Source organism: Lutjanus erythropterus, chromosome 4 (genome assembly GCF_056507025.1).
Source record: "Lutjanus erythropterus isolate fLutEry1 chromosome 4, fLutEry1.hap2, whole genome shotgun sequence".
NCBI lineage: Eukaryota > Metazoa > Chordata > Actinopteri > Lutjaniformes > Lutjanidae > Lutjanus > Lutjanus erythropterus.
Window position 1 is genome coordinate 19,393,689 of NC_139320.1, and position 15,850 is coordinate 19,409,538.

The 15,850-nt window shown below is 39.5% G+C and overlaps 1 protein-coding gene across 2 annotated transcripts in view; it reads right to left on the reverse strand.

Moving 5' to 3' along the window:
* Nucleotides 1-15,850, reverse strand: part of LOC146328301 (galactosylgalactosylxylosylprotein 3-beta-glucuronosyltransferase 1) — a 108,240-nt gene that overhangs the window by 45,167 nt on the left and 47,223 nt on the right. For both annotated transcript variants that reach the window (XM_084717226.1, XM_084717228.1), the window contains exon 2: nucleotides 9,310-9,536. The gene's annotated coding sequence lies outside the window, so the exon portion shown is untranslated. The remainder of the gene's footprint in view (nucleotides 1-9,309; nucleotides 9,537-15,850) is intronic.

The window sequence follows — 15,850 nt, forward strand, 5'->3', positions numbered from 1 at the left end:
CATATCACTTACTTAATGTTAGTGATCAGATACTAACTAAGAGTGGCAAACTTTTTAGGCCTTAATCAAGTCAGACTTTACTTTTGCGAAACTGCCTAACTTGAATTATACTAATTTCAGGACAACATTAAGGCTGAACTAACACTTCAGACCAGGCACGGCACCAGGATTTCGGTGGGCCTCAGTAACTTTGGGTGGACTTTTTAATTATAAAAGTTAACACTGTTTCTAACTGGTAGTCTCACTATAACAAAAATGACTGGTATCATTCTGTGGAGGGTGGAGGGAGGGCTTCCAGTTTATTATGACACTTTTAAAATCTTTTTAAAAACAGTTTCAGTGCCGAGATAGCTTATTATTTCACCGTGGCAGTTTGTGTTTATTTCAAGTGGCACAGGATATCTCCTTATTCTACATATTCGCTATGGATCAAGCAGATCAATACATCAATTCACTAAGAAAACTGACATTTTAATTCCTTTTGATGCATTTTCGCTTGATCTGGCTGGATTACTCTTTACATTGATTACAAGTGGAGGGAGAAACAAGTGTGGTAAGTGGGTGAGCTACAATGACTTTTAACAGGAGAGAGCGCGGTGCACTGCGCTATTCATTCATAAACTGAACTGTCTGTGCTGTGAAGGTAATCTGAGGACAATCAAGTCAGCCAGAAATATATATCTCTATCTCCTGTATTGTCTACTTTTTCTAGAAGTTGTAGTTTCAATGAGAAATGCTTTTGCAGGTATAAAATAAGACAATGATATGTTTTCCTCAATACACCAGTCATCATTTTCTGCTGAACAACCGCCATGGTGTGACGTGTGTGGGCGAGCGTAACATGTCTGGGGCGACGAATAATGGCCCGTTGTGATTGGTCCAGACCTCACATGTGATAATAGCTGAATAAACGTTGTCTTTTTTTCAAATGGAAACTTTTTTTGTCTCAAGGTTGTATTAAAATGCTGATTTTTAATAATTAAAAATAAAAGTTAAGAAAGTATATGTCCCAGTCATTTAAGGTGGGTCAGTTGTACAAATGGGTGGGCCCACGCCTGTTAAGCCCATCCATAATGCTGCGCCTGCTACAGACCCATCTAAAATCTCTTTGTGAAACTGGCACAGGATTTTTTTGTTTCAGTCAACCTTGGTTGCTTGTAACCAAAGCAACCCTGACTATAACCAAGTTTTAGAGTAAAAGGAGTCAAGTGTTCATACTGAATGATTTGTTGTCATCAGTGTTTCCTTTAAGATGAAGGCTTTGGAGGGGTGAGGGTTTGACCACTACAGGGGTCCAGACAGAGAACAGTCATCAGTTGGATGTCAACTCTTTACTGCAGATCTTCAAATTGATACTGATAGCAACATTTAAGGACTGTAAAATGAGATCAGCATACCTTCTGTGTGACTGTGCGAATACTTAACATCTGCTGCACCAAATACTTTAACTGTGTTCACAGTAATATAACTGGGCTAGCTGGTTAACTTATCACTTGGTGAAGCTAATATCATAACAGGGTAATAACTGAGACAGGTTTTTACTCACATTACATCGGTACAATAACACTTAACATCAACAAGACAGTGTAACATCATGAAATACAGAGAGAGAATCCATCTATTTTGCAGCATGAACTGGACTGTCTGCACGGTGATGATGGCAGAAACAACATAGCAGAGAATGAGCAGAGTGACAGGAAGCAGAAACAGCTTTACTACAAAATAAAATTTTGAAAAGTCTCTGAACATAAACATCTGAACGTGAAGAACTCACGACACAAAATATACACAATATTATTCCCGACCATTGGAAGGGCCAACCGTTTGTTGTCTCCAATTTTCTACTTTGCAGCATTTTGCTAATTGATGCAACTACCACCTACCAGGTCCACTGTTTTTCATTAAATCTAGCCCGGTGACACTTAAACAGAAATATCACTACACAAAGCTCTGAACATATGGAATAAAAAACACCTTGTTACTTCTCCCAAACAGTAAATATCATACACAGTGGCCATATGCTGGGTTAGAAAATAGAGCAACAAGACTGCCTCAGAGGGGTTTGTTGGGGCTGTATAGCTGCAGGGCCAGACAATGTTGGCATATCCCTCTTCACTTCCCTACGGAGATGGTGCACACCTGAGGGGGCTGTGCTTTTGTTAAGACTGTTGTCCCGTTAACTGGTGCTAGGGCCCTCTAATGACACACACATACACACTCACACACGCTGATGTGGTCTGATAGGCTTCTGGGTGATTTAAGTTCTTCAAAAGCCTTCGGGACCTCCTGGTTTGTGTGTGCGTGCAAGTGGATGTGTTGGTTTTTGTGCTGGTGTTTTTCTGTGCACACATATAGCTGCATGTTGTCACTATGTGTGTGGGTTTCATCAGACAACTCAACACCAACTTTCTCAACTCCCCAGGACTTTAGTGAGTCTCAGAGCAGTCCTAGTTATCTAATCTTGCAGGAGCTCACTGTGTGCAGGTACCATACAGCGCTGCAGCCAGCTGGCTCGTGGATAAATCCCAAAATGTCTGGAAAACTGAATCACTTATTTGGGTCATGTTGGTTTAGGTGGAACAGAGTTGTTCAACTGCTGAACTTTCAATGATCTGCTGTGCTCATTTTGGCCTTTTGTTGGCTAAAAATACTTGTTTTTTGGCATTCTGCTCTGTGTTTGTGCCATAGAAATGCATAACTGTGCCTCTGTGAATGGTTTATTCTCTAAAACCAGGTTGCTGTGCACTGAATAATTCACTGTTCAAGAGGGAAACGTTAAGAGACATTTCTCATGATAACAATGAAATTGCAAACAATTGCATCATGGCACAACACTTTTTACTCCTTCTAACCTTACAGTGTGACATTATCCATGTCTGAGGAATCTGTGTCCTTGCACACATTCTCTACATTTTACATCCCTATTCAGAGCTTTTCCAAGCTGTGGGTACAAATAATACTTACAGTGTTTTTGTACACATTTTCTGTTTTGCATGTTTTTAAAGAAATCATGAATTTCTGTCAAATGTTGGCAGTTTGAAGTTTTGAAGGCTTAAAGGAGAAATGTGAATATATATATTTAAAGCAATAAATTATAAAATAAATGCAGTAAGACAGGCAGCCATGTAACTCTCACTTTAGTCCAGAGTGTGTATTTTTGTAACAGTGTGCTTTTGATCTCAAGATAACAGGCTATACTTTACAGTTAACAATTAGAAACAGCTGATCAACTTACAGTGTAGGACTCGTCGTTGCTTGTTGTTGTCAATTTACAATGTTGTACTCATCTTGCACTCCTGCAGTGTTCCTGCAGCCTGCCTGAGCTTCCTTGAATCTGGGCAAAAGAGGGTCGGAGGGGAACAGCCAGCCTCAACCATAGATCGTATATTACATAGGTTTTCAACCTATTCAGTATACAGCCTGTATCACTCAGTATTTGGATGGCTATACTAATTTTTGCACGCGCGACTGCTACATAGTGCTCCTTTAATTGCAAGTTCAAGGGTCTGCCATGGTTTAAAAACCATTTAGAAATGACTGGTGGAAAAAACAGGTAAACTAAAAAGCACAAAAACTCATTCACAAAGTATTTCCATGGCAGCTTCTTTTTCACCACAAATTTTTAGGTCAGTCATTTGTATGCTCACTTGTCTTGTAAGAATTAATGCGAGAGAAAACTGCCCAGGGGACAAATGTAATTGTAGTGTAGGTGGAAAACCCAAATAAATATTGATATTAAGCACTTCCAAAAACCACCAAATGTGAGTGTTATTATCTTTGAACTGCTCATTTCCCCCTTGTGTAAGTAATCACATACAATGATTGTGTGTCATGCTTGGAATTTCATTATTAATCTGAGAATGATTTAGCAGCTAATGCCCTGAAATTGAAATGAGAAAACGTCGCCTGTGGAATTTCAGCATAGCAGGTTTGTGTCATTACAGAACAAAGAGCTTGTGCAACAAAGTGCAAAAGAAACACAGCGATGAGCTCACAGTAGATTTGGTGGAGCGACAGTGATGAGCAATGTCTTTCCTGTATTAAGAGTAAAAAGCTCGCCCTATCACTGAGCTGAAATCTTGGCAGGAAGCTCAAGTGTTGCCTAGTTTGCAGTCAAGAGAAGAAAATACAATGGATGCCTTTTTTGGGAAGGCGCGTTCTCGCTAAATAATTTATGTTCCAATTTCTTGTTCTACAAAAACCTTGGTCTCTAGCGTGTTTATCATCCAGGGCAAGGGAGAGACGCAGGACGCTAGAACAGAATGGGAAATGCACTTACTGTTAATAACAATGCCTGGAGGTGAGATATAGAAAATGATGGCCTGTTCTAAATCTGCTCTGCAGCCTCAGGTCAGGATATACATTACTGTAATCTATTCTAAACATAGGCTGCAGTATTCTGTGTATGCTTAGCTCTTTAGACGCTGGTATAGTGTACCACTGTTCAGGAGATTAGTGTGAATGCTGCAGCTGTGATAAACACTGAGGTAGATTAACACATTAAGTACACACAGTGTCATTCAACATCTGAATGTTCTCTCGTCTACATGCAGCTGGTGCTGCATTACCTGTAACTGCTGACTGTACAGTAATGTTTATTACCAGAATCCTCATGCTTTCAAACTGCTAGGCAAAGCTCATTAGTACATGAGCAGGCACTGAAATTGTGCGGTCTGTTAGGAATCGTATACAGACTCTTTGATTAAATTAACCCACTAGAAGTGTGTGGTGGTGTCTGTATCTGCAGAGATCCCGCCCTCTGCCTGTATTTTCTCATTGTTTTGCTGCGCTCACGACAGTATTTGACATCCGATGAATGAGACTCAGCGGTCAACTATCTATCTGCTTCATTTACAGAGAGCTTGAAAAAATCCTACTGATTATACCTTTAAACACTGTCAGGGATTTGAGCAGGGTGTGAACTACAGGGGAGCAAGGCACAGCTTGGCTCCTCTTAAAAAAGACATGGCCTCCCCTGAAACCCGATTTGTGAAATTTTCTCTAAATTATTGAGAATGTGCTATTTTTGCCATGCATTTCTACGTTTCTGTATTTTAATGATCATGGATCATGCATTACATTAGGCTGATGTATGGTTCATGCATGAGGGTGATTCATCACTAATTCACTTTACAGTAATAAATATACCAGTATGCATATTATTCTTGCCGTCACCATTGAAACCTGGTGGCACAATTACATACATTCCACTCACCTTACTCAAAGATCAGAAAAAAGAAACTGTATTAGTCCCACTCAGGCTGTGCATCAAATCATTACTAATTTCTCTCTTTTGTAATCAGCTGCAAATGTTCATATATCATTATCAGATATCAGACATCAAAAAAGTGAGCGCTCTCAAAAGCCACATTGATTATACATGTCTACAATATCTGTACACAAAAGTGTTTAAAAAATGATGCAATGAAAAAGAATAATATCAATAAATACAAGCAAAATACAAATTATAAAATTGTGACACATCCAAATAAATAAATAGGTTTTTAAAGCTCATACGGTTTCCTTTCAGCATAACAATGATCAATTCCAGTAGGGCTGTAACTAATTATTACTTTCAGGATTGATGATTCTGTTGATTGTTTTCTCCAATAATCATTTCACTGTTTGGTTTATAAAACATAAAAAATAGAGAAAAATGAAAGAAAAAAATTGACACTTGAATAGCTGCAATCATTAAATGACTTAATGAATCGATTATCAAAATAGTTGCCACTTATGTTGTTTTATTTCATGATCACTCCATATATTTAGGCCTTTATTCATTCATATGATTATTTATTTCACAATGTCTCATTTATTTACTTAAAGCTGATGTAACATTTCCACATGTATAGAAAAGCTAAGGCTATGTTGTGTAGTTTCTTGAGTTGTATTTTTACATTATACCCAATATTTCCAACAAGTTTAAACCAAGAGAAATACATAATTTATTTAAGGTAACGCTGCATTTCCTACCAGTCACTAGTTGCTATAACTTCCAAGAAAACACTGAATATGTCAGAGAGTGAGGAAGAAAGTCAGTGAATGTACTAAACACAATGCGAATAAGACTTTAATACCTCGTCTGTGAACATGATAACTGGCTGAGTCATGTCAGATGTCTATGGTGGCTGTTTAACAATGAGGACAACAACTCCCAGGATCCCATGTTACTTCATAATGTCATCAAACTATGTCTTTTGTTATTGTTTTCATGTGAGAGGCCCCTAGTTGCATAAATGATATTTTATGTGTCTAATTTTGTCTCTGTATCCAACAGCAAACAGAAAATCACCTTACTCATCTGATAAAGTCAAATAAATATTTAACCTGCATTTTTAACATGCAGGTTAAATCACTTTGGATGCATGTGTTTAACTTGATGACAGATGATTTTAGCCAGAACAGAGAAAAAAGAGGAATAATATCAGGTCTGTCAAACTCTATCACACACATGCACACACACATACTCACCCAACACACACAATTTTATCATCCCTGCCTCCTTTTTATTCTGATGTCCTCCTCTTTCTCCACCTCATGTTCCATCCCTCTGTCTCTTATACATACAGTTGCTCTCTGCTTCTTTTTTTAAAATAAACTTCCTCCTCCTCTCCACCCCATCTCCATCCTCCCTTCTTTTTTCTCTTGTCCTCCATTCAGCTCTTTCTCTCCCCCTCTCCCTCTCTCCCTCTGTCTTTTTGACTGCCTCTCTCTGGGGGCGGATGTGTCTCTGTGGCCCTCTGCAGATCTGGAAAGGACATCCTCTCAGTTTAATTCAAGTCAACCCCGGTCTCCTGGTGCTCCAAGACGCAGCATGTGTGACAGTTCTACAGAGACAGCCAGAAGGAACAGACAAGTCTCATCTGCATATATGTATCAGTATGTGTGTGTGTGTGTGTGTGTGTGTGTGTGTGTGTGTGTGTGTGTGTGTGTGTGTGTGTGAGGGGGTGTGTTTCAGCCAGGCATCTTTCAACATTTCCCTGCAGAGTGAAAGAGTTAATTTCACCCTGGCAGCAATCATGGTCGTCTATAAATCAATGATGAGAGGCTGCTATGTTGATTAGTCGGTGCTAATTCTGCTCACACCAATTAAAGGGGTTGAGGGTGCTATCTAAATTATTACATAGCATATGCTATTTGCATCAAACTTGGTGGAGGGACTGTAAATAAACCTATGATCACGAAGATATTATGGAATCGTGCCTTTTCTCACATGTTGAAGTCACACATGAACACACGGTTTGCCTGGCAGCCAGCTAAAGTGAGGCTGCCGTGTGTAGCAGTATTATACAGATGATGATATAGGGAGGCCCAATAAAACAACATCACAAACTGCATCCGTAAACACAACCACAGAGTTGAATCATTACCTCATTCTCAACAAAAATAAGGTCTAATAAAGCTTAAATACAAATTAAAAGCTTCAAAATGGTAGGATTTGTTGCACAACTGTTGTATTGGATTGCATTACGCTGTAAGGCATTACTGTTAATTAGTCCACCCTTTCTGATTACTCTGCTTTTTGGACTGACTGACACAAGCACTTCTGCCTCCTTCCAAAACACACAGGTGATTAGATAGCCAATGACCAGAAGAACAATGACATAAAGACCAGAAGAACAAAAAACACAAAGTAGAAAGTGTGGTAAAATGGTGATGTTCAGCCAAAGTAAACGTTTGAAATGAGAACTTAAGCATGCTAACATTCACTAACTAAACTAAACATAAAGTGCACCTGAGGCTGATAACATTTCTGGGGATCTGAGGCACCTATGTTTTTATTATAACCATAAAAATGTCTGAAAATACACATTAACATTAATCCAACATATTATTAGGAAAGGCAAGCATCTTGATCACTTCCTAGTGGCAGGCTGCAGTATAGGTGATAAAACCTGTCTCCCAATGTTAATAGATAGCACATCAAATAAATTTTTCTGAATGATGGTTTCTGTCATTTTAAGTAGTTCTTATTAAACTGATGTTTGTTCAAGTGTTATTTTTTCTGATTAGTTATATTCCTATATAAAAACAGGGTTTTATGCCAGGTAGTATGGGTGGGAACTGCTGGGTCCCTGCTCTATATCCTTGATCTGGAAAAGACTCCTGCATCAGATAAAAAGTCAGTCACTATAGTCATTATGATTCATCCTCTGGGAACCATGAATGTCTTTAAAACATGCATCACTATTATTTCACTCTTATACTGAGAAGAGAGAATAATGGACATCTGTTTCTCGAATAAACGTCTACCTAAATATCAGGCATGGGAGTTTAATATTTGGTGCAGTGTGAAGCACTGCTATCGACCGGTGCGGTGGTGTGATCCCAGGGCACAGTGGTTTATGTAAGTCTTATAGATCTGTGTGCTAACCTGTCTTATTTCAGCTGTGTTTGTCTGCAACGGGCAAAAGGCAATATGAGAGTATAAGGTTTGGATTCATCTTACTGAACCTTTATCTCGCCATTGAGAAACCATGATATTTTCTTTGGTAGTGAGGAGACAGCGGAGCCTACAAGCAATTTAATAGCCAAAACTCTCTCCCTCTTTCTTTCCCCCCTACCTCACTATCTCATCATTTTCTGCCTCCACACCTTAAGATTATTTCCTCGGGTTTCTTGTTGGCTCTTGAGCTCTCACACCTCCCCCCTCCCCATCATCCTCACCTCCCAACGTTCTCCCCCGTGCACCCGTGCGCTATGCCTACATATATATCCACCTCTAATAATATCAGAGGCCAGGGGGATCGTAGACAACAGAGGTAAGTGGATCTGTCAGATCATTTTGCCTCTGTCGTCCACCTAATTCCTCTACTGGATTTCCTGGTGAAAATGGAACATCTATTGGACAGAGAGCAAGAAGACGGCTGTGATAGAGCGAGGCAGACAGTAAGAAAGATAGTGGGTGGAGGTATATCACCTGCATCCTCCTTTTTACCTTTACCTTTTAACCACATCCCTTGAAGCTCAGATAGTTTTAAATTTAGCTGCCTCATGGAAGAAAAGAAATAAATGAAATAGCCATATATTTGTTCATGTGGCATATAAGTGACAGCGAAAAGAGAGAACAAAGCAAGACTGTCAAGGTCAGCCTGGCTGTCTGTGCACCAGACCGTTACAATGCTCGTATTTTGAAAAACATCTCTGGATAGGAATATGTGGCTCCTAACAAAGAAATATATACCTTGCATTCACTTTCTTGTTACGAACTTGTTAACCTTAAACGCATGGAAGTGGGTTGCATTGTTCTGGTTACTTGTATGGACACGTGTACCACCACAACAATGAGAACAATGGGACACTCACCAGCAGCAGTCCTCTGCCCGTCTGCAGCAGGCACAGGCCCCTCCTCCAGTGTATTCCTTTCCTCCTCACGTCGGTGTCGTTGGATACTGCCACAACTCTTCTTCTCCTGCCTGCCCTAATTGGTGCCGTCTGGAGAGTGGAGATGTGTGCAGTTGAGGGTGGTCCAATGCTGTGTCACCGGTGACATCCAAACTCTCCCAGCAGTTTCACGTCCTCAGGGCCGGCCCCTGGGGGAACAAGAGCGCGAGAGATGTGTGAGTAAGAATGGGCCTCCTCTTCCTAATACAATGAGGAGCATTGAAGAAAGGGAATGAGCAGGATGGCAGCTGGGAGGAGATACTGCCATACTACAACAGCCACTGAGCCGTTCTCAGTGCCGCCTTGGTGACGGGATTTCTGTTTGCATCTGGACAGCTGTCAGGAGGGATAATCATTGCGTGTGTCTATTCCTCTGAGGACTCTGATGATGAGGTACAGTTACATGCTGCCTGACAGACAGGAAATTGATGAGATTTTTGTTTTTGCCTTTATAGGGTGTGCCTTTTAGGACTACACCCATCTAGCTGACTTCTGCTGGATAGTTATTTGGGTGTTTCACATCTTTGTCACAGAGTACAACCACCTACATGGTATTTAAAAAAAAAAAATTAAAATCATTAAATTAGAATCATTATGTTGTCGTCTTAAAAACCCAGTAAAACACAGAAAGGCCTGGGATTCTTGACACAGAGGACAACAACAGACAAGACTAATACAGACAGAAATTAATCAGTGGCAGGTGACAACAATCAAAGCTGTGATTAAAAAATGAGGGGAAAAGACAAAGACAGAAAGTGAAACCAGAAACCAAAGGGAAGACAAGAATGAACAAACTAAACACTGGTTATACTGTAGATACAGCCTTTCGCATGTTGTGCAAGTTTCGCAGCCATCATAGGTTTTCCGTGCTTGGAAGCAGAAAACGAAAGGAAGTGTTGTCAATCTGCAAACTCACCACAAGACGTCACTAAATCTTACACTCTGGTTCTTAAAAAAAGTATATCTATATATATATATATATATTCCTGCGTTATTAATTAATAACATAATTATTTTTGTCCACCTTACTGGGGAAAAGGATGATAGGACAGTGAACGAAAATGTCCATAAATGCTAAAATAATGCCTTGGCACAAATCTAAACAGCAATTTCCCAACTTATTCAGCCTATCAGCTATTAATAGCTTCCCTCCTCTTATGCATACCCTCTGGGGGCCATTTCAAAACGACCATTTGGAAGAAATGAGACAAACACACCAGCTGCACTTCTCACTCACTCCACCACAATTCCTCTGCACGACTCCCCCAGCTACTGCTCTCCATTATTGATGAGACTTCCTCTGTCAGCCTCATCTGCCACAGTGTTGGTTGCACTCGCCCGTGGGCAGCCGCTGTGGTTGTAGAGGGGGACCAGCTGATGCCATGCGAAGAAAAATGAGACGAGGGTCGGGCACATTAACAGCCTATTGACAAGTTGCAATGCAGAGGGCACGCGGTGTCGCACGTTTGTTATTGGCCTAATCTAAATTCAATAGGGTTGTCATAAGGGAAGAAAGTAATTATCTCAAAACCATGGGGAATGCCCCTTCTGTAGATCCAGCTGACTCGCATATACTCCACTTGAGCCCCAGGATTTAAAACATGCTCTGTGGTGCCAAAATACAACAACAAAAGAGGAAAGCTGGGAACAAGGATGCAGAGCTAAGTGAGGGAAAAAAAAAACAAGCTGCAGGGTCAGCTCACCACTCAAACTGTAGATTCCCATGCAAGCACTGTCCTAATGTTTTTTTTAGTATCTCATTATGATGTGTATCATGCATTTCACAGCAATTCTGGAAGCTGAAACACCTTTTGCCAGAAATCTCTGCAAAGCAAACAGCTGGTTTCCTTTTGCATACTGTAGACATAAAGACAGATTGAATAAAATCGGAGATGAGCACCACTGAATTTGAATTAATCCTTACAACATACACACTCACTACACATGTATGTCTAGTGAAATATTATTTTAGAATAATGTAATGCATTCTAGACATAGGTACTTTATATTTAAGTGACATTAAACATAGAATCTGCAACACAGTAAAAGCACAATTCAAAGTTGGCCTTTCCTCCCAGTTAAAAAAAAACAAAGAGAGACAGGGTGAGATAGATAGAGTGTGAATTAGGAAAGTGATCACCAACAAGGAGAACTAAGCAGTGACTCAGAGAAATAAGACATTATTTTTTGATTGTTTCACAGCACTTATATTCTAAAGCGCAAATAAACACGCCCACTCCTCTGCACGACGCCTGATTTGGTGTGAATACACTGGAAGCAATACTCAGTCTGTTCCACCTGTGTTTCTATGTGTGTAAAACTCTTTGTGCAGCTCTCAGCAGATGAAAGAGATGGAGAAAGTGATGTAAGTGTCGGTCGCCACGTTTTTATAGAGTTACGACCTGCGCGCCGTTTTGGCTGGGGGAAACACGCCGCTGCCAAACAGGCTGAAGCCCAGACACGTCCTGAGTAGAGCTAAACATGAGAAAAAGTAAATCCAGGCAGAGGGCAAGGTCTGTTCACATACAGACACTGCCATACTAGTGGGTCATGAGCGAAGATTTAGAGGGATTATGTTTAAATGACCTAATACATTTAGGAAAATGTTGCATAATATGCCTTTAAATGAAAATTAGTAAACACAGTTGAGTGTGCTACATGTGCACAATTAAACTTCCCTGGTTAACATATTTTCTCATTCTCGATTAGAATTGCAATATATTTAAAGTAGATTCTTTGTTTTACCAGTACTGTAATTACACATGCTCCATATTGAAATTTAGAAGGATTTAATATGATATTTTAATAATAATTAGACATCACCTGACAACTTCATGCATCTTAAATGTGTGTAACTTATATTCAAAGAAACTATAAGACAATATATCTTAAACATTGAAGCATTTATTACGTGTTAACACAATGAAAAACACTTATTTCCAAAATGTCGAGTTTTCAGGAGCTTAAAAAGCAAAATATCTATATTTTGAGCTTTGCAGCAATGCATTTTTCAGATCATCCAGTGGCTTTGTAAATTGTTTGTTTGCCTTAAAAAATATGACTGGAGCGCTCCTTCCTTCAGTTTTATTGAAAAAATCAAAATCACTAAATTTGGAATTGTTATTTTCACAGGACAGTAACGCCATGTTAGAAGGTCATAACTCTGAGACTTGAGGACAAAAGAGTTGATTTACTATCACATGCAGACAATCACACCCTCCTCCTCCTCCTCCTCCTCCTCCTTCATCACACAATGCATTCTGCTGCTATTGTCATATAACAGCAAACCAGAACACAGCACAGAGTATGATGCCAACAGACCACACTTTAAGTCAAGGAAACTATTACTGTTACAGAAAGTGTGTTTTAGAAATATTTTAAGGACACAGAGTTGCCCAGCAGGTCGCCGCAGTGCCGAGGGACACTGATGGAAAAAACTCAAACAGCAGTAATCATCAGCTTAGACTGTGGAGCTACCAAAGGAGGCCGAGGATCTCAAGCTGTGCCTCTGCTCATTGGGGGTTAAAAGCTCAGAGATAAAACCAGGCACTAACCCAAAATGTGTCTTTTGTGCCATGCGTAGCTATGGTTACTACACTGAATATAAATTGGCTGCTGATAGGAAGTGTGATACGGTGAGAGCAAAGGATAGTGATAGTTTTCAAGATAGACTGATGCTATTAAATTCTTTTAAATGTTTTATACATTTGATTAATTTGGTCAGATACTCTGAAGCCTCCATGCCTGCATATCTGCTCACTGTACAATGAAACAGGCTGTTTGGGGCTCATTTACAGACTATCAACATTATTCATGAGCCTAGACTGTGATGGGCTGGCACTGTTGTTAGCCCCCTACCTCTCTGGTTTAAAACAAATATCCAAATCTGCAAACCTGATTCAGACTTTGAAAGGAAAGAAGTGGACACTGAATTTATTTGTTCCCAGAGGGAATATTATATTCAGTGGCAGCTCTAAATGGCTTCTTCATACAGTGCTATTTCACCGTCCAAAAAAATTAAACCATGAAAAGAAGTGGACTCATTCTTTTATAGTACTTAAAGTAACCACGAGGATTTTAATTTTAATTTCTGGAAGTAAGTATCTATTGCCAAATATGGTAATGCAATGGTGACTGAGCCTACAGCCCACTATGGTGGTACATATTTTCTGTACGATGAAATGGTCATCTGTGGAGGCATTCTTGCAAAAAATGCTACAATACAAACTGCACATTTCCTACTGCTGCAGCTTTGCATTAAAAGCATTTAACTAGGGAACTGAAAAGTTTAATTTAATTATGAAGCAGTCACGGTAAATGAAACGTGTTTGTCAGTGAGCGTGAAAGCTGTTGTTCATTAAAGAAATGTGTCCACAAAACAAGACAATGGCCGTTTTGTTGGGGGTTTTTTTGACAGTGAATCAGTTCGAAATATTGCAGGCAGTAATGGAAGAGTCAGGAGCAGCCACAGTGAGCTGTTAGATGGAGAGCAGCAGGCAACAGACTGCACACCTTCAACTTCTCAGCCAGGTCACCGACTCCTTGTCACTGTGCCCTGCTGTTCATAGACTCATGCCATGTGCAGCAAAAAATCCTGACAACGGTCGTTCAGAGAATGATGGAAAAAGGCCAATTATTGCAAGACGTCTATATTAAAACTACAATAGTTTCCTTTGCTGTCCCAAGACTAAACTAAACTTACTGTTACCAACAGCTCATGTTGCCAAAACAACCAACCAGTACTTAACTGTAAATTTAGTAATAGCTCTGTGTGAAATCCAGTATAGGACTATACAAATATATTTTCTTTAACAGTCTACTCCTTAAAGTAAAACGAATAATACAGTTTACAATGGTGATCTGGCATTATTGCAACTCTTTTTTTCATGTCCAGATACAATATTTACAATACAATAGGGCTGCAGCTCAAAATGTCAAAATGTCAAATTGCTTCTTCTGTCCAACCAACAGACTAAAACCCACAGACTCATAAAAGACAAAGAAAAGCTGCAAATAATAACAATTAAGAAGTTGAACTGAAAAACTGCTCTTGTTCCTGATCCTTTTACATTCTGGAGATGTAAGATTTTTACCCAGCAACAGAGTGATGCATTTCATGTGTTAATAAAATCTGCAATGTACTCAGAAACTCAGTGGAGTCACAGCACAAACCCCAGACTGACCACGACTCTAACACTGTTCAACCACCGTTCTGTCATGTTCTGCTCTATGACCAGACACTTACACACACACACACACACACACACACACACACACACACACACACACACACACACACACACACACACACACACACAAACACAAATGTATGCGCGTGGGAGCACATTTTCAGACAGGCTCATACTGTGCAGCTGGCTCAGGCTGACCACTACAACCATGGCAGTCTGTGCATCTGACAGTGACGGATGGAGGACAAAACATGAAGATGGAGAACTGGATGGAGGGAGCAGCAAGAGAGAGAGACCAGACGGGGTGGTGTTGATATTGATTGACTTTAAACTTGCTAATGTATTCCATCAGAATAGAGATGGAGCTGCGCTCATTTTCACACATGCTGGATGCATCATCAGGAAATGATGAGTCCTCATGCTCTTCAGCTGTCTTGCAGGAAGAAATCCAACTTGTTAATGAAATAAAATCAACACAATTAATTGTAAAACTATAACTGCAGTTTTGATTGTGAGTTATGTTTGTATAGGAACTAGCTGCTGCATGGTTTTTGATATTTTTCATAATCTAAGATGGGAGAAGAAACTGCAAGAGCCCTGCAGGGACAATTCTGCTTTGACAGACCCACCGGGAGCCATGCACAGTGCATCAGTATTAAAGAAAAAACAACACACACACACATACACACTCTCATCATTAAAGTATATGGACCCACTACAATATACAGTATGTATAGTACAGTAGACATACAGGCTGACTTGCCCAAGGCAAGAGAGGAAAGACTGCAGTACAGGAGGAGAGAAACACACTCTTATGCTTCTGCAGAATTCACTATAATAACTGAATTTTATATATTTCTTTGCTGCCTTAGATGGTCAGAATATTGGTATTCTTCTTTCTTTGTGAAACTTAATTTTATTTTGGTTATTTCTCAGATCCCATTTTACAACAAAAAATATTTTCACATAGGTTGAAATAGTAGTAACAACACTGAAGATACGCAACATAAATAAAATAAACATATAATACAATTAAATATGGGTTATATAATTCCAACTCCAAAATAGCTGGAATGTTGTGTAAAATGTAAATAAAAACAGACTGCAATGATTTGACTTGTATTCAACTGTATGCAGTAGAAAGAAAATATATTTCATGGTTGAACTGATTAACTTTGTGGAAAATCTGCGTGGGCAAATAGTCCAACAGTTTAAGAACAATGTTTCAAAACTGCAAGGAATTTAGATTTTTTTTTACCATCTAGAAACCATAA